The sequence below is a fragment of the Budorcas taxicolor genome, chromosome 1 (assembly GCF_023091745.1).
Source record: "Budorcas taxicolor isolate Tak-1 chromosome 1, Takin1.1, whole genome shotgun sequence".
NCBI classification, from domain to species: domain Eukaryota; kingdom Metazoa; phylum Chordata; class Mammalia; order Artiodactyla; family Bovidae; genus Budorcas; species Budorcas taxicolor.
The window spans coordinates 101,373,746-101,399,203 of NC_068910.1; positions in this window are offsets into that span (position 1 = coordinate 101,373,746).

A 25,458-nucleotide genomic window follows, 5' to 3' on the forward strand; every position below is an offset into this window, starting at 1 on the left:
ATATCTCCTCAGACCACAAAATTTTGATAGAATGGCAAAGATCCGAACTGATAATTTGGCTCATACATTTCCATAAATATTCTAACATGGGAGACTAAATACACCCATCAGGAGTTTCGGTTATAATCGAAATTTAATTTTTAAAGTAAAAAACTCAAGGGAAAGTTTATTATATTAAAAAAGTGAACTCTTTTTTTTCTTTAGATTCTTTTCCCAATAGGCTATTACAGAGTATTGAGTAGAGTTCCCTGTTATATACAGCAGTTCTTCTTATTTTATATATAGTATTATTTATATGTCAATTCCAATCTTCTAATTTATCCATCTCCCTAATTTATCTCTTCAAACCTTGTTTGTTTTCTACATTTGTGACTCTACTGTGTTTTGTAAAGAATTTCATTTTTACTCTATTTTTTTTAGATTCCATGTATAAGTGATATCATATGATATAATAGATTCTCCTTGCTATATACCTGAAACCAACACAACATTATAAATGAACTATACTCCAATAAAAATTTTAGAAAACAAAATTAAAATTAAAGAGACCAATTCTTCTTTAAAAGATTGTACTTCGGAGACTCAAATCTTACATGAGAATGCTCACAAGGATTTTATGTGCTACTTATTAATCTGTAATATTCTTTAAAAATGCTCACAAGGAAACCTTAGAAGGCAAACATATGGGAAAATATATAAGAAAGCAGTTGAGTGATTTACTTTCTTAAAATTCTCTTAGGTGAATACAGCCATACAAAAGTAGCAACTGGCACTAGCAGTTCCAGTTTTAAAAAATTTGTGGTCTACTGCTGATTGTTGTACCTTACATCTGATGGGCAAGTTAAGTAACCCATTTAAAGTACTTTTAGAGATCCCCTTTGTACTAGCCTGCTGTAAAATTTTCTCATGTAATATCCTTTCTTTACTAATGGTTTAAAAAAAACACATATGGTTTTTCTATCCACAAAGCTAACTATATCTGCCATAAGATCTCATGCATGATAACCTTTAACAAATCCTGACCATCTCTTAAAAAAAAGACAGCATCACTTTTCAAAAATATTGCTGTTCTGAATAATATTGGCGTTTTGACACATTTCATACTCTATCCAAAAATAACTAGATACAAACTCACTCTTACCAGCACATCTCTAGTCTTTGAAAATTAGAAGCAAGTGGTCCACTAGATGGGTTTCCCAGGTGGCTAGGTGGGTAGAGTCTGTCTGCAGTGCAGGAGATACAGGAAAGATCCCCTGGAGAAGGGCATGGCAATCCACTCCGGTATTTTTGCCTGGAGAATCCCATGGACAGAGGAGCCTGGCAGGCTACATTCCATAGGGTCACAAAGAGTCGGACACGACTGAAGCAACTGAGCATACATGGTCTACTAGTTCCCAGGTTTCTGAAGGGAAAAGTAACAGTTTTACTCAAGTGACATTGTCTAAAATTAGCACAACTAATGTTTATCACATGGCATAACTTTATAAGAGATATGATTAGCTTTAAGGCACAACAACACTTAATAGTGTTAGCGGTGGTAACATCTCTTAACACCCATGTTAAAATTCATTTGGTTTGTACAAATGTTCATTTTATACCACCTGAAAAATCTTTCATGTTAGGAAAACATGTTGTAACTGTTGATATAATTAGATATGTAGGTATTATTCAGAATTAATCACTTTGACATTCTCACAAAGGTAAATATTAATGATGATAATAAATTCACAAATTGATGTCATTTTGAATTACAGCTCACTTAAAGCTGTAAATTGAAATCAGCTAAATAAATGAATAAATGCCTATATTTATTCAAGCTTTCTAGAGAAGGTCCAGATTAACTCTTTCTAGATGCTTGGCAGTTTTCTATGCTAAATGTTTTTCTTCATATTGTCCTGTAACAAGAGAAAATGAAAGAAGGAAATTCTACATGAAGGAGAATGTGTGAAATTTTATTGGAGTTTAACTGTTGACTGATAGAGCCAACTGTCGGCTGAGATGAGCTGCGTGATGATTAAATTTATGTGTCTGCTTGGCTGGGTCACAGTGGCCAGGTCTGTAGTCAAGCATTCTGGATGTTTCTGTGAGGATGTTTTCAGGTTAGATCAGCATTCAAGTTTGTGGACTTTGAATAAAACAGATTCTTCTCCATAATTTGAATAGATCATGTCCAAACAATTGAAGGCTTAAATATAACTAAGATTGACTTACCCTGAGCAAGAGGGAATTCTCCTAGTAGACAGCCTTCAAATTTGACCTGCAACATCAGCTCATCCAGGGTCTCCTACCTGTTGGTCCACGTTGGAGATTTTCTAGGTTCCATAATCCTCTGAGCGAATTCTTTAAAATAAATCTCTGTCTAAAAATATGCATCCTGCAGTGTCTGTTTCTCTGGAGAACTGTGACAAATAGAAGCTGCAAACTGGCCACTTGAAGTCTTCATCCCCCGGAGGTCATTTTGAGGGTGTTCCAAATGCATTCGATGTTCTAAGAGGGAGCTTTCAGGGCATCCTTCTTGTGGAGCCATCCTTGAAGGCTCTGTGTAATCTTAGGTCACAGGTGATTTGTTGGGCTTATTTTGGCTAAGATGATGGTTTCAAAGCTAGAGATATGCATTTCCTTCTTGCCTTCTTGACACCTCACTCCCTCTTCCACTGATATCCAGGCACATGATATTCTCTTACCTTATCCTCTCACTTGCCTGAAAAACTTTGTGGACAAATTCAAATACCTGTGCGAATCAGGTAGGCAATGTCAATGAGTGAAGCTGCTCAGTACATGGATATTAAACTGAAAAATATGCTTATTCCATTTTCCTATAAATATGTGACCCTCTACTTCCATTTTGTGTTTTCTGTCTTTTGTTAGAGACCTAGGTATAGATAAGATTTCCCTCTTTTAGGAGAAACAATAATATAAGCATTAAGATAAAAGGTCAAGGTCAACTGACCTTGACCCCCAAGTGAGACAATAGGGCTGGTGGGTAGTACAGTATGGGGAACTGGAAATGTCATTGACTTGAAAGCTTGAGCCTGTTCTTAAGTGTTAGCTTAAATTTATAGAAGAGTAAGTTATGTAAAATATTATTCTTTCATCAATCATCCACAAGCTTTTACACTTCATATTTTAACAAATTACTTACATCATACCTTGAAAGTAACAGTAATGCATTGTATTGTCACAACACTTTGAATAATGCCACTGTTATCAGGTGGAACTTGGGAACCTCAGTTGCGCACCAAAGTTTTCAGCTAATTGAAGCACACGCAGATTATTTTACCTAGTCATCTTCCGGCAGGGGTGGCATGGACTTTGATACTTTCATGATTTCTTGCCTATCTCTAGCATTTAATTTTCACCTAGCACTGGTGCCTTTTAAAAATGACAAATCTGTCCTTAATATGCAGATAAATAATTTCAGGCACTTTCTAAACATTTGGTATGCCAAAACTTTATAAAAGTGTGATTCTAATAAATATTTTCTGTTGAATGTCTAAAATATTTCCAGTCCATGGTCTTATTTAAGAAAAATAAATATGCCATCTTATTTTGACATATTTGATATGTTATTTTGCCTCTTTACATAATTTAATTAAAAATGTATCTTAGTCTATCTAATCTACACTGAAAGATCTCTTAAGAACTAAGCTCCTCCAAATATTTTAATGCATCAATGGTGGGGATGATATTGGTGATATTTGTTAATATAAAGGCTCAATGGAGAATTATCTAAATAACTCAGTTTAGGAAAAAAAAAATGTTTTGCATTTCCTCCTTTCTTTTTTTCTTTCCTTCCTACTTAATATTTTTTTCTATAGCAGTTCATTTGATTTTATTCTCTGAGCACTGCCAATAATGTATTTCTTTCCTGCACTGGTTGCTGAAAATATCCAAGCTAGATTTGTATTCTGTCATGGGAATATATTTTCAGAATGAAACTACATAAAGGTTTCCTACTCTTTTCTTCTTCTGCTGCTGCTAAATCGCTTCAGTCATGTCCGACTCTGTGTGACCCCATAGATGGCAGCCCACCAGGCTCCCCCGTCCCCGGGATTTTCCAGGCGAGAACATGGAGTGGGTTGCCATTTCCTTCTCCAATGCATGAAAGTGAAAAGTTAAAGGGAAATCGCTCAGTCGTGTCCGACTCTTGGCGACCCCATGGACTGCAGCCTACCAGGCTCCTCCATCCATGGGATTTTCCAGGCAAGAGTACTGGAGGGGGGTGCCATTGCCTTCTCTGCTCTTTTCTCCTAGTTTTCCTTAATTTTATCATTTCCAGTGCAGAATATATTATTATATATAATACATTAGATATAATATCTGTGTGCGTATCATATAAACATTCTTTTTTGGATGTCCCAATCCTTAGGGAAAGGCAGAACATTTCATTGATTGTAGGTGCTTGGTAGCACTTTTTGGACTTAACTGACAGATAAACCTGTTAAGATTTCCTTCAGACACAACAATCTCTTATTGGATGATTGACTTTAAGTTTCTTCTATATATTTCAATAAGTGAAGAGTACACAGGGAGTAAAGATAACAAAATATGTGGATTAATGGGGAAGACAGTTTATTTCAATTCTGATAATAGAAATACACTGAATAGACTCAGGCTTATTTTTTATTATCTGAATTTAAAGAAACCAAAATCAAGGATGACTTTATTCCATTTTATTCTGACCAATAGCAGCAATGGAGAGATTATGGATGTGGGCACAGGAAGGCCTGGCTTTGTTTCTGATCAAGTTAGGTTACCAAACAGTAACAATATTTGTAAATGTGTGTTGAGTTCCAGTAAGTAAGCTCTTTACAATTTTTATTTGTATCTTTTACAACAACAATATGAGGTAGGTGATATTATCAAATTCATTTTGCAGATGTAGAAAGTGAGTAATTAAGCCACTTACCTTTCGTGAACACCAAAAATTTATCTCTATTTCCTTCTTATTTCAGAAAAACTAAGACAAATTCTCATAATTCATTATGTAGCTATTACATAAAGCTAAATTGTTGCCATTTTTCTTCCCGTGACACATGATATTTTACAAGACTGATTGAATATCAGCCTTATTTGATAGTATATATGCCCAACAGTTGTCTAGTTTTCATTTGGTAAATCTAAAGAGAAATGCAGTTATTGGGCTAAACCAAACTTCATTTACATTACTTCAACAGGTAGAATAAATTGTGTGTTTTAAATTTCCTGTTTTATAAAAAGGAAAAATGATCTGGCAGGTGATGTGGATATACATTTTTTTGATTATGTGTGTGTTCACTGGGAAGATAATTATATTTTCATCTGATCCTTTTCAATATAACTGTCCTTACCCTATAATATGCTATGCTTGTCTATTATTTACTTTGTGGTAATTTAATGTAAGTTGTTACTAGGCTGTAGTCTGCGAAGATTCCCAAAACTTCAGGTTCCCTATCTAGCAAAGGCACAGCCTTAATATGTAACTCATTCATTCTTTATGCTCTTAAGTTTTTCTATTCAAAAGATACTTTATTGACCAAACAGGATTTGTAAGAACTGAACACTTCCACTATTTATAGACCTTTTTATTTTGAAAGATATGTCCTTTCATGATAATATGTTATGTGTATAGGTTACATGGGAATTCACTGGTAGGTCACTCAGTAAACAATCTGCCTGCAGTGCAGGAGACTCTAGTGCAATCCCTGGGTCAGGAATATCCCCTGGAGAAGGCAATGGAAACCAACTCCAGGGTTTTGCCTGGAAAATCCCATGGACAGAGGAGCCTGATGGGCTACAGTCCATGGGATTGCAAGAGTCAGACATGACTCAGCAACTAAACCACCACCACATAGGTTATATAAAAGAAAATATATTAAATTATCATTCTATGGACGATCTCTTCATATCATTAGTTTATAGACTTAAAATAGATTCAATGCAATCCCTATCAAGCTACCAGTGGTATTTTTCACAAGCTAGAACAAATAATTTCACAATTTGTATGGAAATACATAAAACCTCGAATAGCCAAAGCAATCTTGAGAAAGAAGAATGGAACCGGAGGAATCAACCTGCCTGACTTCAGGCTCTACTACAAAGCCACAGTCATCTAGACAGTATGGCACTGGCACAAAGACAGAAATATAGATCAATGGAACAATACAGAAAGCCCAGAGATAAATCCACACACCTATGGACACCTTATCTTTGACAAAGGAGGCAAGAATATACAATGGATTAAAGACAATCTCTTTAACAAGTGGTGCTGGGAAAACTGGTCAACCACTTGTAAAAGAAAGAAACTAGAACACTTTCTAATACCATAAACAAAAATAAACTCAAAATGGATTAAAGATCTAAATGTAAGACCAGAAACTATAAAGCTCCTAGAGGAAAACATAGGCAAAACTATAAAACTCCTAGAGGAAAACATAGGCAAAACACTCTCCGACATATATCACAACAGGATCCTCTATGACCCACCTCCCAGAATATTGGAAATAAAAACAAAAATAAACAAATGGGACCTAATTAAACTTAAAAGCTTCTGCACAACAAAGGAAACTATAAGCAAGGTGAAAAGACAGCCTTCTGAATGGGAGAAAATAATAGAAAATGAAGCAACTAACAACTAATCTCAAAAATATAACAAGCAACACCTGCAGCTCAATTCCAGAAAAATAAAAGACCCAATCAAAAAATGGGCCAAAGAACTAAATAGACATTTCTCCAAAGAGAACATACAGATGGCTAACAAACACATGAAAAGATGCTCAACATCACTCATTATCAGAGAAATGCAAATCAAAACCACAATGAGCTACCATTTCACACCAGTCAGAATGGCTGCGATCCAAAAGTCTGCAAGCAATAAATGCTGGAGAGGGTGTGGAGAAAAGGGAACCCTCTTACACTGTTGGTGGGAATGCAAACTAGTACAGCCACTATGGAGAACAGTGTGGAGATTCCTTAAAAAACTGGAAATAGAACTGCCTTATGACCCAGCAATCCCACTGCTAGGCATGCACACCAAGAAAACCAGAATTGAAAGAGACATGTGTACCCCAGTGTTCATCGCAGCACTGTTTATAATAGCCAGGACATGGAAGCAACCCAGATGTCCATCAGCAGATGAATGGATAAGAAAGCTGTGGTACATATACACAATGGAGTATTACTCAGCCATTAAAAAGAATACATTTGAATCAGTTCAAGTGAGGTGGATGAAACTGGAGCCTATTATACAGAGTGAAGTAAGCCAGAAAGAAAAACACCAATACAGTATACTAATGCATATATATGGAATTTAGAAAAATGGTAATGATAACCCTGTATGCAAGACAGCAAAAGAGACACAGATGTATAGAACATTCTTTTGAACTCTGTGGGAGAGGGAGAGGGTGGGATGATTTGGGAGAATGGCATTGAAACATGTATAATATTATATATGAAACGAATCACCAGTCCAGGTTCGATGCATGATACTGGATGCTTGGGGCTGGTGCACTGAGACAACCCAGAGGGATGGTACGGAGAGGGAGGAGGGAGAGGGGTTCAAGATGGGGAACATGTGTATACCTGTAGTGGATTCATGTTGATGTATGACAAAACCAATAAAATATTGTAAAGTAATTAACCTTCAATTAAAATAAATAAATTTATATTAAAAAATAAGAATTTTGATGTAGTTGACAAAATCTACCTGGCTACTTCAAATAATAGAAATCAAGGTCTTACTGGATTTCTGGAATCTCTATATAACTGGAATACACAGAGAAAAATACATTAAAAATAAGAGTTTGTTTTAAAATACTAAATTTCATGAAATTTCCTCTCAGTCTTTTAAGATTTTTCTATCTGCCTGTATTTGGGAGAAATGGATATAATCCACACTTTAAAAAGAATGGGAGGATTGCCTTTTATTTGTATGATATTGTAACTGTAATTAAAGCCATTTCTGAAGAGATATAGGTTATAGAATAAATTACATTCTTTCCCTTGATCCTTATTATTATTATACTAATAAAATACCTTTTTAAAATACAAAGCAGTCTTCAAGGAAAAAGTTTTCATCAAGCCAGGATGCCATCTGAAGGGACAGTAAGAAAGATGGTGGGAATCAGGACTCCTCTGTTTGCTGAATCCTGCAATGCGGAGGAATCCTCTTCCAAAGGTGACTCTTTTTACTTGCTATCCCCTAAGAGTAGTTCCAATTGTCTTGGCACTTCCAGCTTACCTTCCTATTATCTGCTGTAAATTATAAGAAGCCACTGATATTTTGGTAAGCCTATGAGAGAATTTTATGAATATTTATTAGACAATGGGACCAAACATTCTATAAAATTATATGTCAAGTTCAGCATGCTTGGGGCTGGTGCACAGGGATGACCCAGAGGGATGTTGTGGGGAGGGAGGTGGGAGGGGGGTTCATGTTTGGGATCACATGTACACCTGTGGTGGATTCATGTCAATGTATGGCAAAACCAATACAGTATTATAAAGTAAAAGTAAAAAGAAAAAGTTAAAAAAAATCATTTTGCGAAATTATTGAAGTGTCTGAGATTCTGTAGGACTTTCAGATTCTGTAGGAATTTAAAATAGCAAGATTGATTTTCCATAAACTCATTTGTGGTAAATTAATTCTGCTTTTTGGATGTAGCTAATGTCATTCTTCAACAGAAGTCAAAACATCCTCTTGCTCTAATCAAATGTGCTTCCATGAATACTGATGCTGTTAGCATTCTGGATCTTTGGGGAAACCCTCTATTTCTTCATAGAAAAGGAAGAATCTGTATAAATTCAGGATACCTGGTTATTCTTTACATATTGATTTTTTTAACTTTAACTTAGGAATAGTCTTAGTGCATTTTAAGAAATGAGTCATGTGAATCAAAAAATAAATGCTCATATAGTAAAAGTAATATAAGAAAAAAGCTAAGCTAAATAAAAGCAAAGCTATCCAGTGTTCTTGCCTGGAGAATCCCAGGGACAGGGGAGCCTGGTTGGCTGCCGTCTATGGGGGTCACACAGAGTCGGACATGGCTGAAGTGACTTAGCATAGCATAGCATGGCAAAGGGATACTAAAGCTTCTCAAATGTACATTAAAATTATCTACTAAATGTAACTGCATTGAGGAATTCTGACTGAATCTCATTCTTTCTTTCTTTTGCCCTATATTTCTTTCTTTGTTTTTGTTTTAAATAAAAATATACTTTCAGGTCAGATTCAGTTTTGTGAGGCCTAAGCTGACACAGTTTTGTGGGGTGGGCATTATTACTGGGTAGTAATATGAAATGTATCTTTTGCAGATTTCCAGACCCAGGTGTGTGAATACCTTGCTAGGACATGTGAGGCTGTGAAGTTTCACCATCTTTGTTGTTATTATTTAGTCGGTAAGTTGTGTCCAACTCTTGCAACCCTGTGGGCGATCCCAGGGGCTGTAGCCCACCAGGCTCCTCTGTCCATGGGATTTCCCAGGCAAGAATACTGAAGTGGGTTCCCATTGCCTTTTCTAGCGGATCTTCTTGACCCAGAGATTGAACCTGTGTCCCCTGTTTGGCAGGCAGATTCACTTCCACTGAGCCAACAGGGAAGCCTTCAGAGTCTTTAGCTTCTTGGTAAACTTGTGCCTGTGTGTTGTTAGAGATCCTCAGATCAGTAGTAAAAGAAACCCTTTTTCTAACTGGGCACCCAAAGATGAGAGTACCTACCCACTGGCAGAGGATATCAGAAACCTTAGATTTGCCAATCTGCTTATACTCACAGCTTTAAATATTTAATAATTTGGTAACTGAAAAGAAATATCTCATTGCCTAACTGATACCATGTTAGGCTTACTTGGTTGCTGCTGATAGAAATTAGGCACTGATCTTAGTACCAGCCAGGTTAGTTTTTGGAAGGGTAGTCCCTGTTTTGAGCCATGGCCCCATAGCCACTTTTATTCATGTGTTAATTGAGCAAATGCTGGGATAGCTGGGGACAGAAGCTTGCAGTCATTCATGATGATACAAAAAGCTTGTCATTCTTCTATATGACTAGCAAGACTTTCTTCTGAGGTAGATGCCATTTACAAGAATTTGATAGAATTTATATGTCAGCGGTTATTGTCAAATAGCTTTGCTCTCTTCTACTGTCTTTCACATTCTTAAAAATAATATTAAATAGTGGGTTCAGATATTAAGATGATGTAAAAAAACAAAAGGATTGAGAAGCCCCAGAGCAGGTGAGATCTAAAAGGTAGGAATGGGGAGCCCAGAAAGCTGTGTGCTGAAGGACAAAGAGAAGCAGAGGCCTGTCGTCTGGAGGCTGAAAACAGAGACGAATGGTTTCTTTAAAAAAGAAAAATTGTGTTTTTTGTTAGCAAATTCCCTCTTCCAGTTCTCTTATAGAGTGTGAGGTAACCATCAATTGTGATGGTTCTTACAAAGTAAAGCTTTGTTTGAGAGGAGCCAGAACATAAGGACACAGCCTATGTATGCTGCTGCTGCTGCTGCTGCTAAGTCGCTTCAGTCACGTCCGACTCTGTGCGACCCCATAGACGGCAGCCCACCAGGCTCTGCCATCCCTGGGGTTCTCCAGGTAAGAACACTGGAGTGGGTTGCCATTTCCTTCTCCAATGCATGAAAGTGTAAAGTGAAAGAGAAGTCCCTCAGTCATGAGGGACTTTGCGACCCCATGGACTACAGCCCACCAGGCTCCTCCATCCATGGGATTTTCCAGGCAAGAGTACTGGAGTGGGGTGCCATTGCCTTCTCCACAGCCTATGTATAGGTTATACCAAATAAAAGACTTTTCCTTTTAATAAACAGAAAACCAATTGCTCCCAAGTCCTACCCAGAAATGTTGGGAAAATATATACAGTTCCTCTGTTTGCAGATGTTCTAAAATTTTCAGTTTGCTTGGGTGTTCCTTTGGTTTGGTCTACTCTTGCTACTGGTCCTGGAGCCCTGGGTGAAGGTAAGAGAAAAGAAAAAAGAGAAAGAAGCAAGGACAGGGAGAGGAAAGAAAGAAAGAAAATGTATGAATGAGATCAAAAGTCCAACATACATGTTGAGAAAATGTATAAAAAAGGGAAAAGTAAGAGCCAAAGTAATTCATTGTTTATGTCAGTAGGAGACATTTATTTTAAAATGTGGATTAACCTTTTAAGTCAGGTGTCACTCTCAATACATATCCATGGGCATGCATGCCTGTTACTGGAAGGATATGGTCCTGATAATTTGCAAAAGGTGAGTGTGAAGGTTATGCCTTTGAGTGACAGCTGCAGATTGGTTTGTCTACAGTAATACCATCTCTGAGTAAAAGGCAGCTAGCAGCTGTCCCTCCCTCACTCTGCTGTTCCATTAGTCATTGGCCTCCCCAGGGTTTTATAACCTCTTACCTTGTATATTTATGGATACAATTTTATTTCTTCTACTACAATTTTAAAACCAACCGGTCATGTTCCTTTAGTTTCTTTTTCCTAGTGTCTCTTTCTCCTGAAAATTCACAGAAAGCTTTGCTAATTAACTTCTTAGTAAGGAATACAGCTGTATAATTACTAGATTTGATTAATTAAATATCAAGAGCATTCAGATAGTGACCTAAAAGAGAAAACATTCATTTAACCCTTCATGGCCCAGTTTTTACTAAATTTGTAACTAATTTAGGTATTTACAAATCACTCTATTAGTAACTTGAAATAATGTCTTTTTTTTCAAATTATTTTTTAAAACTTTTACAAGTAACAGCAAATCTTTATTGAGTTTGAAAAAAGGAATAAATTAATTATTGAGCTATGTACTATTTAGTATAAAAACAATTAAATTGTGTTGAGATATAAAATGCTAACTCAGATGTTACACATATTTAAAGAAATATCTAGATTTCATAGGTGAACTCTATTACTTTTTACATCATTTGCATAATTTGGGGGTGATTTTTACTTGGGAGTCCACATAACACATTAAAAAAGAATCCTTGAATTCTGTAGACATGAACGTGTTGCTGCCAATGATTTCCAACTGAAGTCAAGTCACTTTACTCATTTTGGTCTTTGCAGCTTTACCTGCAAACTGTTGATAAAGGTATATGTCTCAAGGTGTTATTAAGAAAATGAAGTAAGAGGGGAAAACTCTCTAGCATAGTCTAGGCACATATTAGATACTAAATTTTTTAAGATGTTGAATATAACTTTTAAAATTATTATTTAGCAAAGGAAGTGAGAAATTTTAGCTAAGTGGAATTTTCACTCCTATAAAAAAATCTAGAAACGTTTTAGCCACTGAGATGCTAGAGTTAATAGACCATGACATTAAATAAGTCACATAACCACTCTATATCTTAGTTTTCTCACTATAATATACAGTAAGGGGAAAAAAACCAGTGCCTACCTCATAGATTATAGGGAAAAAAGGGGGTTTCTAACCATAAAATATATGGACCAGGGCCTAACATATGCGTTGTATAGTTATATAAGGTTTATAGAGGTATTATAATATATATAAGCATTGTATAGTTACATAGGGTCATGTAAGGATTTGTTAAATAAATGAATGAATTAAACAGGGTAGAGGTTATGGCACTCTTTTAATAAATCTATAATGAAACTGAAATAAATCTATAATTATAATGAAACTGTTCATCAATGAAAGGTTTTGTGTTTCTCCATTAAGAACTACTCCATTAAACACATGTCTCAATACATACATTTATGATCTGATGGATACTGTTTATCTGGAGCAGGTACAGTTTCTATAGTTGCTGCTGCTGCTGCTAAGTCACTTCAGTCCTGTCTGACTCTGTGCGACCCCATAGATGGCAGCCCACCAGGCTCCCCCATCCCTGGGATTCTCCAGGCAAGAACACTGGAGTGGGCTGCCATTTCCTTCTCCAATGCATGAAAGTGAAAAGTGAAAGTGAAGTCGCTCAGTCGTGCCTGACTCTTAGCGACCCCATGGACGGCAGCCCACCAGGCTCCTCCGTCCATGGGCTTTTCCAGGCAACAGTACTGGAGTGGGGTGCCATTGCCTTCTCCAAAATTTCTATAGTAGAAACTCATTATTTAAAGTATGATCCCTGGATCAACAGAACTGATATTATGCAAATGATCAGACCCCCACCTCAGCAAAACTGAATAGGAATTTACATTTCAACAGGTTGCCAGGTGTTTTGAATATACTGCTTTAAATTATACCACATCACCAATAGTCCACACCTGTAAAAAAAAAGTGAAAGAATACAAGATTAGAACTCATTTGAGAGCGGCATATATTTTCATTTGGAGAACATTTCTGTTTAAACAGGTAAAGCATATGTGAATTAAAATCTTACAAGTAATTTCTTTTGACAAAAACATGATTTTTTTCAGTTTTTGTTTTTTCCTTTTGTTAGTGTAACAAAAATCAGTATCTTTATTATGACTAGCAACCATTTTAAAGTCTTTTTTCTTGAGATTGTTTTGTGTTCTATTTCCCTTTAATGAAGACGCTTAGGGAAAACATCTTTGCAATGCATAAACTTACTTTCATGTTTATGAGGTTATGTATAATTGTAGGAACTGTAAGATTGAAGACCACTGGGAAAAAGAGCTGTCCAAAGGTGAGTGAGTATTCTTTACAACAGAGCTTCTGGAAAGGAAAAAATAATGGCGATATGTTAATAGGGTTGACAGCACCCTTGACAATATTAACCCAGAGGTCACTAGTCCTCAGAATGATGGAGTCTCTTGTTTGAGATTTGAAACGAAGAAGAGTTTATGCTATTAGTCCATGGGAATCACATCAGCCACTGAAATTCTTGGATTCTGAGCCTGTCAAAGCCTAGATTTGAAGAGTCAGTCTAGCACTTGACGATTCAAAAACCCGTGGCCTAATATTATGACAAAACCACCTACGTGCACACATGTAACCTATACTGCCTAGCAGGCATTGTAATGCAGGTCCTCTGCAATTCTGTGTTATGCTGCTACAGAGGGTTAGATGAAGACATTGGTCACAAGTCTTGCTGATAACCTGCCATCAGTTTGAAGAGATCTCTGATACATTACGTTTTCACTTGTTCTTTTAAGAATTTGATTTTAGGGGAAATTCATACTTCAGGAGAAATTTTGTTCTAGTACGATTTGTACATTTAAAAATGGGCCCAGACACCTTCAAAATAATCAATTGTTACTGCTAGATGGTTGTGCATGGTAATGTGCTTTTGGGTTAAAGCTTTCAGAAAAGAAGCTTTCAGGTATCAACTTGAACACTTGCGTAATAGAGATACTTGCGTAATATAGATAGGTTCTGGGGGAAGGCTCAGAGGTACCGAGGAAAAGACTAGCCAGGAGCTACTCCGTGTCACTCTGTGTACTTGCTCCACTTCCCTGAAGAGTTCATATCTGTTCCTAGTCAGTCTTTCCCATCTCTTCTTGCTGCAAACAAGCACAAGCTGCTGAAAAAATACACTGACTCACATACACACACAACACATTCAGGAAAATCAGGAGAGAGGGAGCAGAGAGTCTCTGTGCTCCTAAATTATCTAGTAATAATAATAATGAGATATGTCTAATGTCATATGTATGTGTGTATGTTACATGTATGTGTACTGCATACTATTATAATTTTCTAATGTAATAAAAATAAGAAAAGGCATTGAACTCACGTAAGCCTGAGTTTGAATTTTAACCCTTATAGGATGTAACTATGAGCACATGATTTACAGTTTTCTAAGCTTCAGCTTTATTATCTCTAAAATAGTAATTCTTCTAGATCTATTAACACTTCATGAGTCTAAATAATGATAAAATTGGATAATGCACACTTAAATGAGATATGAGACAAATGCATTTGCTTCAGTGATCCTCTTTTTTCCTAAAGCCCAAACCTCTTTAGCACAGACCAAGACTTTCTTTTCTCTCATGATTTATATGGTGGCTCAGAATACCTTCACGCTTGTTAGGGAACAAAAATGGTGTTCTCATCTAGCATTGATTAAGATATACATACACATTTAGTGAACTGTTGCAGGGCTAAGAAGTTGGCAAAGAAGTAAGTTTTCATATGATACAAAACACTCCCAACCTTCACAATCACAAGAAATAATTCTTTCATAATGAGCTAGATTCAGCCGAAAGGCCAGAAGGTCAGAAGAATGCAAAGGTTCCAGTTGCAGTTAAAAAGGCTCACATTTGGATCTGGTCTGACCCATCCTGGTGTCACTATATGTCATCTGATTTGACAGGGACTGTGTAAACCAGAAATTTCTTAGGCCCAAGATTTCTTGCAACAAGGATCAAGGGTATTAATTGTCAGGGAGGGCTAAGGACAGGGCTTTCCAGCCCATTGGCACTGGCAAACATGTAGCTTGAATTACAGTCATGGTTGTGGATTTCCAGGTGTGCAGAACTTCTGCTCAGCAAAATTTTAGCTCTGTACAGATGGTGATGACTTTCCCATGTTAGAATCAGGGCTCATTTATAAACACAGCACCCCTTGGATATTGCCAAAATATCTGTTGGAAGCTTGAAGGGCCACTTTTCATGGGGCTTTAGTTCTGCATGACCAGAAACTTGTGGGATTACAATTAATAAGTATTAAATCTAATGGCATTAATTGTATGGTCAAAAGTTAGAAAGAAATGAAGTTATCTGTATTTCTTATTTAATGTACCACCCATAATGCCTAGCATAGAAGTATTTAGTAAACTTGTTTGTTCTTAATATTAATCATTTATCCTTCTAATATAATTGAGTAAAAACCTTCAATTAAAAATAATTATACTAAATAATGTTTAATAATGGTAAGTTATAGTATTAGAATTTAATAACTGCTGTGTTCTAAATACCAGACTTCCCATGTGGCTCAGCGGTAAGAATCATGAGATGGTTAGATAGCATCACTGACTCTATGGATGCAAGTTTGAGCAAACTCCAGGAGATGTGTAGGACAGAGGAGCCTGGCATGCTGCAGTCCATGGGGTTGCAAAGAGCCACACACAACTAAACAGCAAAGATACTAGATGCATGTGATAATCATAAGGATGTCAAATATTTTTTTTCTCTTTGCTTTGTAGTTGATAAAATGCTTTTATATACATTATAGTTCAATATTTTAAACATTGAGTTAAGTATAACTTTCTAAATTTTATACATGAGACTCAGAATCGTATATAAGAAAATAGAAAAAGATATTTAAAAATAAAGAAAAATAGTTTATTTAATATATTAATCACACAGCTGAAAATATGTGTATCTTTATACTTTTAAAATAAGCAAAGGTAAAAAGTGTTACATCTAAAATTAAAAAATGTAAATTCATATGATTTTTATTTTATTGTGGTCAAATTTTGTCTCTAAAAAACTGTCAAGTATAAAATACGATTTAATAGTGTATTACACTGTTTCACTGGTGTTTTAAATTAATTGCACAGAAGCTGCTAAATGGATGAAGAATTGGCTGAATTGTAATAACAGGTGGATGTATATTATTAATTATCTAGCAGTTTTCATTGGGATTAAGGTTAACTCTGACCTCCTTTGATACCTTCATAATTAAGAAAACTAATATAATCAGTATTTCTCAACTGAAAGTGAAAGTGAAATGAAAATGAAGTCACTCAGTTGTGTCCGATTCTTTGCGACCCCATGGACTATAGCCTACCAGGCTCCTCCTTCCGTGGGATTCTCCAGGCAAGAGTATTGGAGTGGGGTGCCATTTCCTTCTCCAGGGGATCTTCCCAACCCAGGGATCGAAGCCAGGTTTCCCACATTCCAGGCACATGCTTTAACCTCTGAGCAATCTAGTCAAGTCCTAAAGAAATAAAGATAGATAGGAATTTAAGGAAACAGTAAATGAAATTCTACCTATAACCAAATACACATTAGTATATTTGAAAAATAAAATGAAATAAAGGCCAAACAAATATTTAGTGGAATAGTCTGTAGAACTTTTCAAATGTAAAGCAACATAAATATGTGTTTGTAAAGTATGGTAGAAACAAACCAGATTTGGTATAACAATCTTACCACAAATAAGACTATTTTCAGTACATCTGCATGATTAATGTGTGTAAATAGACACCTGCTAATTGTGGTGGATTTATTGTGTTTTAATTATTGTGAGACTAAACCTGAAAACATATTTTGTTATAATACTGAGGGACAAAAAGGATATAGTCCAAAAAAGAGATAACTAAAACAATCCATTTATGCAGTGAACTGACTTTGGCCATTTGTTCACTTCTTAAAGTCAATATGCATTAAGATAACCACACACTTATTTAATTAGAGTTCATTTAGAAGCACTTGCTTTTGAAAATAACTGTATCAACAGAGAATGATAATCATGATATTAATACTAAATAATAACCCAAGTGATGGATTTTAATTCTCATTGAGACTTGATTTTGATTAATGTTACACTGTTTAATTCTTACTTCTTAGATATACTATTTAAGTATTTTGAAAATATTATTCCAGCAAAATCTATTAATAGTCAATAACCTAATGATTTCTTAAACTACATTACAATTTACTATTGAACTACTTAATGATTTTTCCTAATGAAAACTTTCCACTCATTACTCACTTAGCTCTCTTCATTTGTTAAATCCAAGTCTACTGTAAAGTTTCTTTTATATTTATGTTTATTTTTCACCTAAGCCAGGGATCAGCAAACATTTTCTATAAATGCCAGATGGTAGATATTTTGAAGAATTTGCCCCAAGTCCTAGTGTCTTTGGCCCAGCTATTCAACTTTTTCAGCCTAGGGCAAAAACAGCCTTAGTTTGTTTTTTTAATTTTTTTTATTTTTTTCTTGGCTACACGGACCTTTATTGGTAAAGTAATGCCTCTGCTTTTTATTTTTTAAATTGATTAATTTATTTTTTTTTAATTTTAAAATCTTTAATTCTTACATGTGTTCCCAAACATGAACCCCCCTCCCACTGCCCTCCCCACAACATCTCTGTGGGTCATCCCCATGCACCAGCCCCAAGCATGCTGCACCCTGTGTCAGACATAGACTGGCGATTCAATTCTTACATGATAGTATACATGATAGAATGCCATTCTCCCAAATCATCCCACCCTCTCCCTCTCCCTCTGAGTCCAAAAGTCCACTATACACAGCTGTGTCTTTTTTCCTGTCTTGCATACAGGGTCGTCATTGCCATCTTTCTAAATTCCATATATATGTGTTAGTATACTGTATTGGTGTTTTTCTTTCTGGCTTACTTCACTCTGTATAATCGGCTCCAGTTTCATCCATCTCATCAGAACTGAATCAAATGAATTCTTTTTAATGGCTGAGTAATACTCCATTGTGTATATGTACCACAGCTTTCTTATCCATTCATCTGCTAATGGACATCTAGGTAAAAACAGCCTTAGTTTAGTCGCTTAGTCCTGTCGGACTCTTTGTGATCCCATGGACTGCAGCACGCCAGGCTTCCCTGTCCATCATCAACTCCTGGAGCTTAATCAGACTCAAGTCCTTTGAGTAGGTGATTCCATCCAACCATCTCATCCTCTGTTGTCCACTTCTCCTCCCACCGTCAATCTTTCCCAGCATAGGGGGTCTTTCCCAATGAGTCAGTTCTTCACAACAGGTGGCCAAAGTACTGGAGTTTCAGCTTCAATCTCAGTTCTTCCAATGAATATTCAGGACTCATTTCTTTTTAGATTGACTGGCTAGGTCTCCTTGCAGTCCAAGGGACTCTCAAGAGTTTTCTCCAACTCCACGGTTCAAAGCATCAATTTTTCGGCACTCAGCTTTCTTTATGGTCCAACTGTCACATCCATACATGACTACTGGAAAAACTTTGACTATATAGCTTTGACTAGATGGACCTTTGTTGCAAAGTAATGTCTCTGCTTCTTAATATGCTCTCTAGATTTGTCATAGCTTTTCTTCCAAGGAGTAACCGTCTTTTAATTTCCTAGCTGCAGTCACCATCTACAGTGATTTTGGACCCCCCAAAATAAAGTCTCACTGTTTCCATTGTTTCCCTATCTATTTGCCATGAAGTGATGGCACTGGATGCCATGATCTTAGTTTTCTGATTGTTGAGTTTTAAGCCGATAGCCTTAGACAACATGTAAATGAACAAGGATGACTGAATTTCAATAAAAGTTTATTTATGCCTGGACTTGACATGCAGATCATAATTTGATGACACATGTTTTAGACTATTGTCAGTTCTTAAATAACAATGCCAATAAGAATCAGAAGGTAAAGAATCTCCCGGGTTTCCATCCCTGGGTCGGAAAGATTCCCTGGAAAAGGGAATGGCAACCCACTCCAGTATTCTCTCCTGGAAAATTCCATGGACGAAAACCTGGTGGGCTACAGTCCATGAAGTTACTGTCAGTCATGACTGAGCAACTAACACTTTCACACTTTAAAAAGACTTAGATCCCAAATGGTATCTGAGAATAGATATAGTATGTGCTAAAATCCACAATGTAACAATAAAATGATCAGAATTGTGTCTATGTAGGCTGCAGTCCAGGCTGCAGTTCACGGGGTCACACAGAGTCGGACACGACTGAAGTGACTTAGCAGCAGCAGCAAGATAGCTCTTTTGTGCTGGTTTATTGGAGAATAATGTGGAAGAGCTAAGTCAGACATTAAATAAATGCCGATTAAGCATGTATTTAATTCTTTTTCTTACCATGCAATTGTGTAATATCAGTAGAACAAGGAAACATGAAACACTTTCCTTGGCCACAAGTCTATTTGTCTGGTTTGAAGCCAAATTGAGTTAGTATGGAAAGTGCCATAAAAATTCATGATTCCCACTCTTAAGAACCTTTCGTTTGTTTGTTTGTTTAATATACATTTTAAGTTATGTGCTAGAAAAACTCTGAGTCATTTTTCTCATTATGTGGCTTACTCTTATCCTTCTAACAATCCATTATGGTAAAGAAAGTTGTAGACATTCTGATATTTGACACTTTTCAAGCATGCAGTTTAAGTTTGATCCTTTCATACATTGTCAAATAAACATATTGCAAGTTATGTGTTTGTCTCCAACATATATATGAAATTCTTTTAGGAATATAGCAAAGGGTTTTGATAGCAGAAATAAAATGAAAGAAAATCCCGACAGTGATCATCCAATATATCTAAATCTTGTCATCCTGCAAAGGAGTATCAACTTCAAGCAAGTATCTATTAACTATCCAAGACTTCATGGATTACATTAGAACATAATTGAATTAAGGAATAATCTAATCCATCTGTCCATGAGCATAAAACTATTAGAACAACTTTGTTGATTAATATGTGATAACTAGATTAGAATGTGGTAGAAACATCTGGGTTCTGTTTGTTAATTTTTCTTTAATAATTATTGACTATACTGCTTCCTCATCTTTCACTTTAATTTCAGTATTATCTCTGTAATTATCAGGGAAACAATAGTCATAAAATCATACAAAGGTTACTGGGAGGAAAAAAAGGACCAGCAGAATGTTTAATTATTCAATGAGTTGGATGTTATATTAAACAATGACCTATTGTTGACCATTTTGATGTCTGATTCTTCAGCTAGAGAAGCAATTCTGCTATAAATAAACCTCGTTTTTACAATACCTATAATATACTTTAAAACACTTTCTTATTGTGTTCATTTCCTATTGCTGATGTAACAAATTATCACTTCAGTGACTTAAATTTATTAACTTACAGTTCTGTAGGTTATAAGTTCAACAAAAGACTCAATGGGCAGGGATGTGCCTCCTTTTGGGGGCTCTAGGGGGAAAATATTTTCTTGATTTTTATGGGTTCTTGAGGCTACCAACATTCCCTGGCTTGTGGCATCCTTCCTTACTCTTTAAAGCCAAGAACATTGCATCTCTCTGCCTCTCTCTGACCGTTCTTCTATAGTCATATTTCCCTCTCTCTGACCACATTAAAGACAGGTTTTCCATTTTAAGGATCCATGGGATTAGATTGGGTCCACCTTGATAATCCAGGCTACTCTCGCATTTCAAATTTCCTAAACTGTCTCATCTCCAGAAAATCGCTTTGGCCATGAATGGTAATATATTCACCCATAGGTTCTAGGTTAAGACTTGAACATCTCTGGGGAGGCATTGTTCTTCCACCACACTTATATACAGTAAGAAGATTATGCATACAACATCCAGCTTATAAACAAGAAAGCTCTGAGTCAGTTAGCATCCATCAGGAAATTCACAAACAGGGCTGATGTTCCACTAATCATCTTACCAGATAGCTAAAATGGGTTTTTATTGCCAGAACTAGCGTTTCTTAATTACAATGGTAAATGTTAGTGTTAAACTCTCACTTCTGAATATCTAATATTTAACTAGTAAGAGCCAGAATTGGTGGTGGTAGTTTAGTCTCTAAGTTGTGTCTGACTCTTGTGACCCCATGGCCTGCCAGACTCCTCTGTCCAGGGGATTCTCCAGGCAAGAAACTGAAAATGGTTGCCATTTCCTGCTCCAGGGGAATCTTCCCAACCCAGGAATTGAACCTGGGCCTCCTGCTTTGCAGGCAGGTTCTTTACCAACTGAGCTACTTGCAAAGCAGGAGACCCAGGTTCAATTCCTGGGTTGGGAAGATTCCCCTGGAGCAGGAAATGGCAACCATATGTGAGTAAGATGAATGGACTGAGAATTGCAATTGATTCCTTGTGTTACAAAACAGGGAAAATGAAAGATAATCTATAAGCCTAGTGAAAACAGTAGAAATAAAAGTGGCTAGAAAATATAGCCTCAAAGACATTTCTAGAAATTTTGGATAAATATATATACATGGGGGTATAAAATAGGAATTTGATTCAATTTCACCTAGATCTTAGGGTTCATGGAGAACTCAGCAAATTTGGTTTAAACATCTTAGGTGCTTACCGTACTTGAAGATGATCAGAGCTTTCATATTATGTAATCAGATCAAAGCTATGGAGCATGGACCACAAATCTCACAACACTGCCACTGATCAAATGATGAACATCTCTAAGGATGATACCCACGTAACTTAGGCCTGAGACGTCTATAACCATTTGTTTTAGTCAGCTTGGACTTCCATAACAACACACCATAGACCTGGTGGTTTAAACAACAGAAATTTGTTTTCTCACAGTTCTGGAGGATAAAAGGCCATAACCAGGGTGCCATCGTAGAGTTCTGGTGAGAACTCTTCCTGGCTTGCTGATTGCCATCATCTTGCTGTGTGCTCACATGACCACTTCTTCATGGGCTTCATTAAATGTGGTATTGTCTATATAATGAAATATTATTCAGAAATAAAAAGAAACAAACTATTAATACATACTAGAATGAGAGCCTGGTGGGCTGCTGTCTATGGGGTTGCACAGAGGTGGACACGACTGAAGCGACTTAGCAGCAGCAGCAGAACATGGATACTCCTTGAGAACATTATGCTAATTGAAAAAAAATTCAAAAGAACAATATCAGTAATTCCATATATTTGAAATGTTCAGCATAAGTAAATCTATAGAGACAGAAAGCAGATTAGTGACTGCCTTAGGCTGGAAGTAGGGAGGATAGGAGTGAGTGCTAAATGGTATGGGGCTTTTTTGGGGTGTTATGGAAGATAACTCAGCATGCTGAATATACAGACATGGAATGTACACTTTAAACAGGCGTGCTGTATGGTATGAGAATTGTATTTCACTAAAGCTGTTTCTAAAATATAAAACAACTTTTGGCAAGTCCTTTGCCACCGTAATAAACCCAACTCCTTAGCCTGACCTTTTAGTTTCCTAGTCCAGAGTCCCAGGCAATCAAATAGCCTGCCATTTCATCAACGTTCCCAGCTCAGATGCAGAAGATGAAAGTGGTCTGTTAAAAATTCTTCCAGTCATTAGATAATTTCTGGAAGAATTTGGTACTTGTGGCTGCTGGACAAAGATTAACTTCCTGTGAGGAATACTTTTGATAATGCAGTATAAATAATTAGCAATACACCAGACATTTGCTTTCCTTTCGGATAGGAATTATTCAAGACCCCTGTGTTTAGGGAATAACCCTTGAGCAGTTTGACCAGCTTAGTGAAATTTTTATTGTAACTAAAGGTTTACAATTATATACTCTGTATTATAGTTAGAGGAATATAGGTTTGGCCTCTAATCTTTCTTGATTTTGCTTGTTATTATGTCTCTTTGTCTTCTTTTGTCCATGTTACTTCACTTTTAACAAGAACATTTAAAAATCTTTCTCTCTTTCCTTAAGTTGTAATAGTGACAGCTCTGACTTATAATGAATTCATTGTTTAAACCAAATGTCTCCATCAGCTGTTATTTTTTTTTAACTTTTTTTTTTAATTGGAGGATAATTGCTTTACAATATTGTGTTGGCCTCTACCATACATCAGCATGAATCAGCCACAGGTATACACATGTTTTCTCCCTTCTGAACCCCCTACCATCTTCCACCCATCCCACCCCTCTAGGTTGTGACAGAACTCTGGGTTGTTCTCCGTGTGTCACGCAGCAAATTCCTACTTGCTGTCTACTTCATGTATGGTAGTGTCTATGTTTCCATGTTATTCTCTCAATTCATCCCACCCTCTCCCCCCGCATTGTGTCCACAAATCTGTTCTCTATGTCTGCATCTTCATTTCTGCCCTGCAAATAGGTTCATCAATAACCATCTTTCTAGATTCCATATGCATGTGTTACATGTAATAGTGAAAGTGTCTCAGTCGTGTCCAACCTTTTGTGACCTCATGGACTATATAGTCCATGGAATTCTCTTGGCCAGAATACTGGAGTGGGTAGTCATTCCCTTCTCCAGGGGATCTTCCCAACCCAGAGATCGAACCCAGGTCTCCCTCATTGCAGGCAGATTCTTTACCAGCTGAGCCACAAGGGAAGCTCAAGAATCCTGGAGTGGGTAGCCTATCCCTTCTCCAGGGGATCTTCCTATGCAGGAATTGAATTAGGGCCTCCTGCCTTGCAAGCAGGTTCTTTACCAACTGACCTATCAGGGAAGTCTGTTACAGGTAATATCCACATGCATTTTCCAATTGCATTCATGGTTTGTTACTGTTTCCTGAGTTTCCCTGGAGCTCAGCTGGTAAAGAGCCTGCCTGCAATGTAGGAGACCCCGATTTGATTCCTGGATCAGGAAGATCCCTTGGAGAAGGGATAGGCTACTCACTCCAATATTCTTGGACTTCCCAGGTGGCTCAGACAGTAAAGAATTCACCTGCAGTGTGGAAGTCCTGTGTTCTGGCCTGGAGAATTCCATGGACAGAGAAGCCTGGCAGGCTACAGTCATGGGGTCACACATAAAGAGTTGGATACAACTGAGTGACTTTCACTTCACTTTTCACTGTTTCCTACTAGTAGTAATTTTTGATGTTTTATAACCTTTGGCATCTTCCATGAATTTTTCTGTGACCTTTCTGCAGACAGGTAAAGATTTTGGCTCCTAATCCAGACACAGTTTTGGCTCCTAATTCAGACACAAGCCAACCTTGTACTATCACTACAGAATAGGAAATCAAATTGTGAAAGCATGACATTGTACCACTGTCACTTGTTCCTAATGGTAAATTATGACCAATACCATAACACAGAGTTACGTACATTTAATCTACTGACCTTACAATCAGTTCATCCACCTCAGGCAATACAACACAATAACATCAGACATAGGATAATCTTCCCATAGATCACGGATGTCAAAAGGAACAGGTTTAAAGAAAAACAGACACACAAAAGTGAAAAACTTACCTAGCAATTGGTTTGGGGAAGTTGTATTTGAAGTGCCAGCAAAGTTCTTCTCTATCCAGCTATAGCTTGTGTGTGCAGATAAAAAAAAAAAAAAAAAAAAAGAGGCAAGACAAGGAAAGACAAATTTTTATGATTTCCTTTTCCCTAATCTGTCACAGGCCAGTGATCGGGTTAATAGCCTGGAGAGCAAAAGCTATCTTGTCAAAGTAAACTGAACTTTCATCACAACTAGGTCCCACCATCAATGAATTGTCAAAAAACTGCAAGAAAAAGAAAAAGATTCTCTAATGATCTTTCTTTTTATCTGTGGAGCACCTGCTGCCCCAAATGATGCCAAACTGACTGACAGCAGGTAGTTTCTAAGGAAAACCAGCTGCTTTTCTCTCCGAGGCTCCTCATGCCTTTACGGAGCCTGTGGCATGGGATTGTTCAGCGATAAAAGTCAATAGCACCCGCTGTCAACACAATGTGCCTATGTGCATTTTTAAAGGCTCTGCTTCTTGAAGTTTAGTTGTCAGGAACTTTGCTTTTAAACAGATTTCAGTGTCAATATGTGCTGCTTCCCACTAATGTTAAGAAATGGCCACAAAGAGTAGGATCTGATGCCATGTCAAGATATAGGCAGAACAGATTCTTATTGGCTTCCCACGCAACAGGAAATGTCTTTAGAAAGTGAGAAGCCTGGGATGAAAAGGACACCATTTCATCTTATTTCTTGAAGTTTTCTCTTTATCACCAGGTTTTATACACACACACAAACACACACACATACACACAC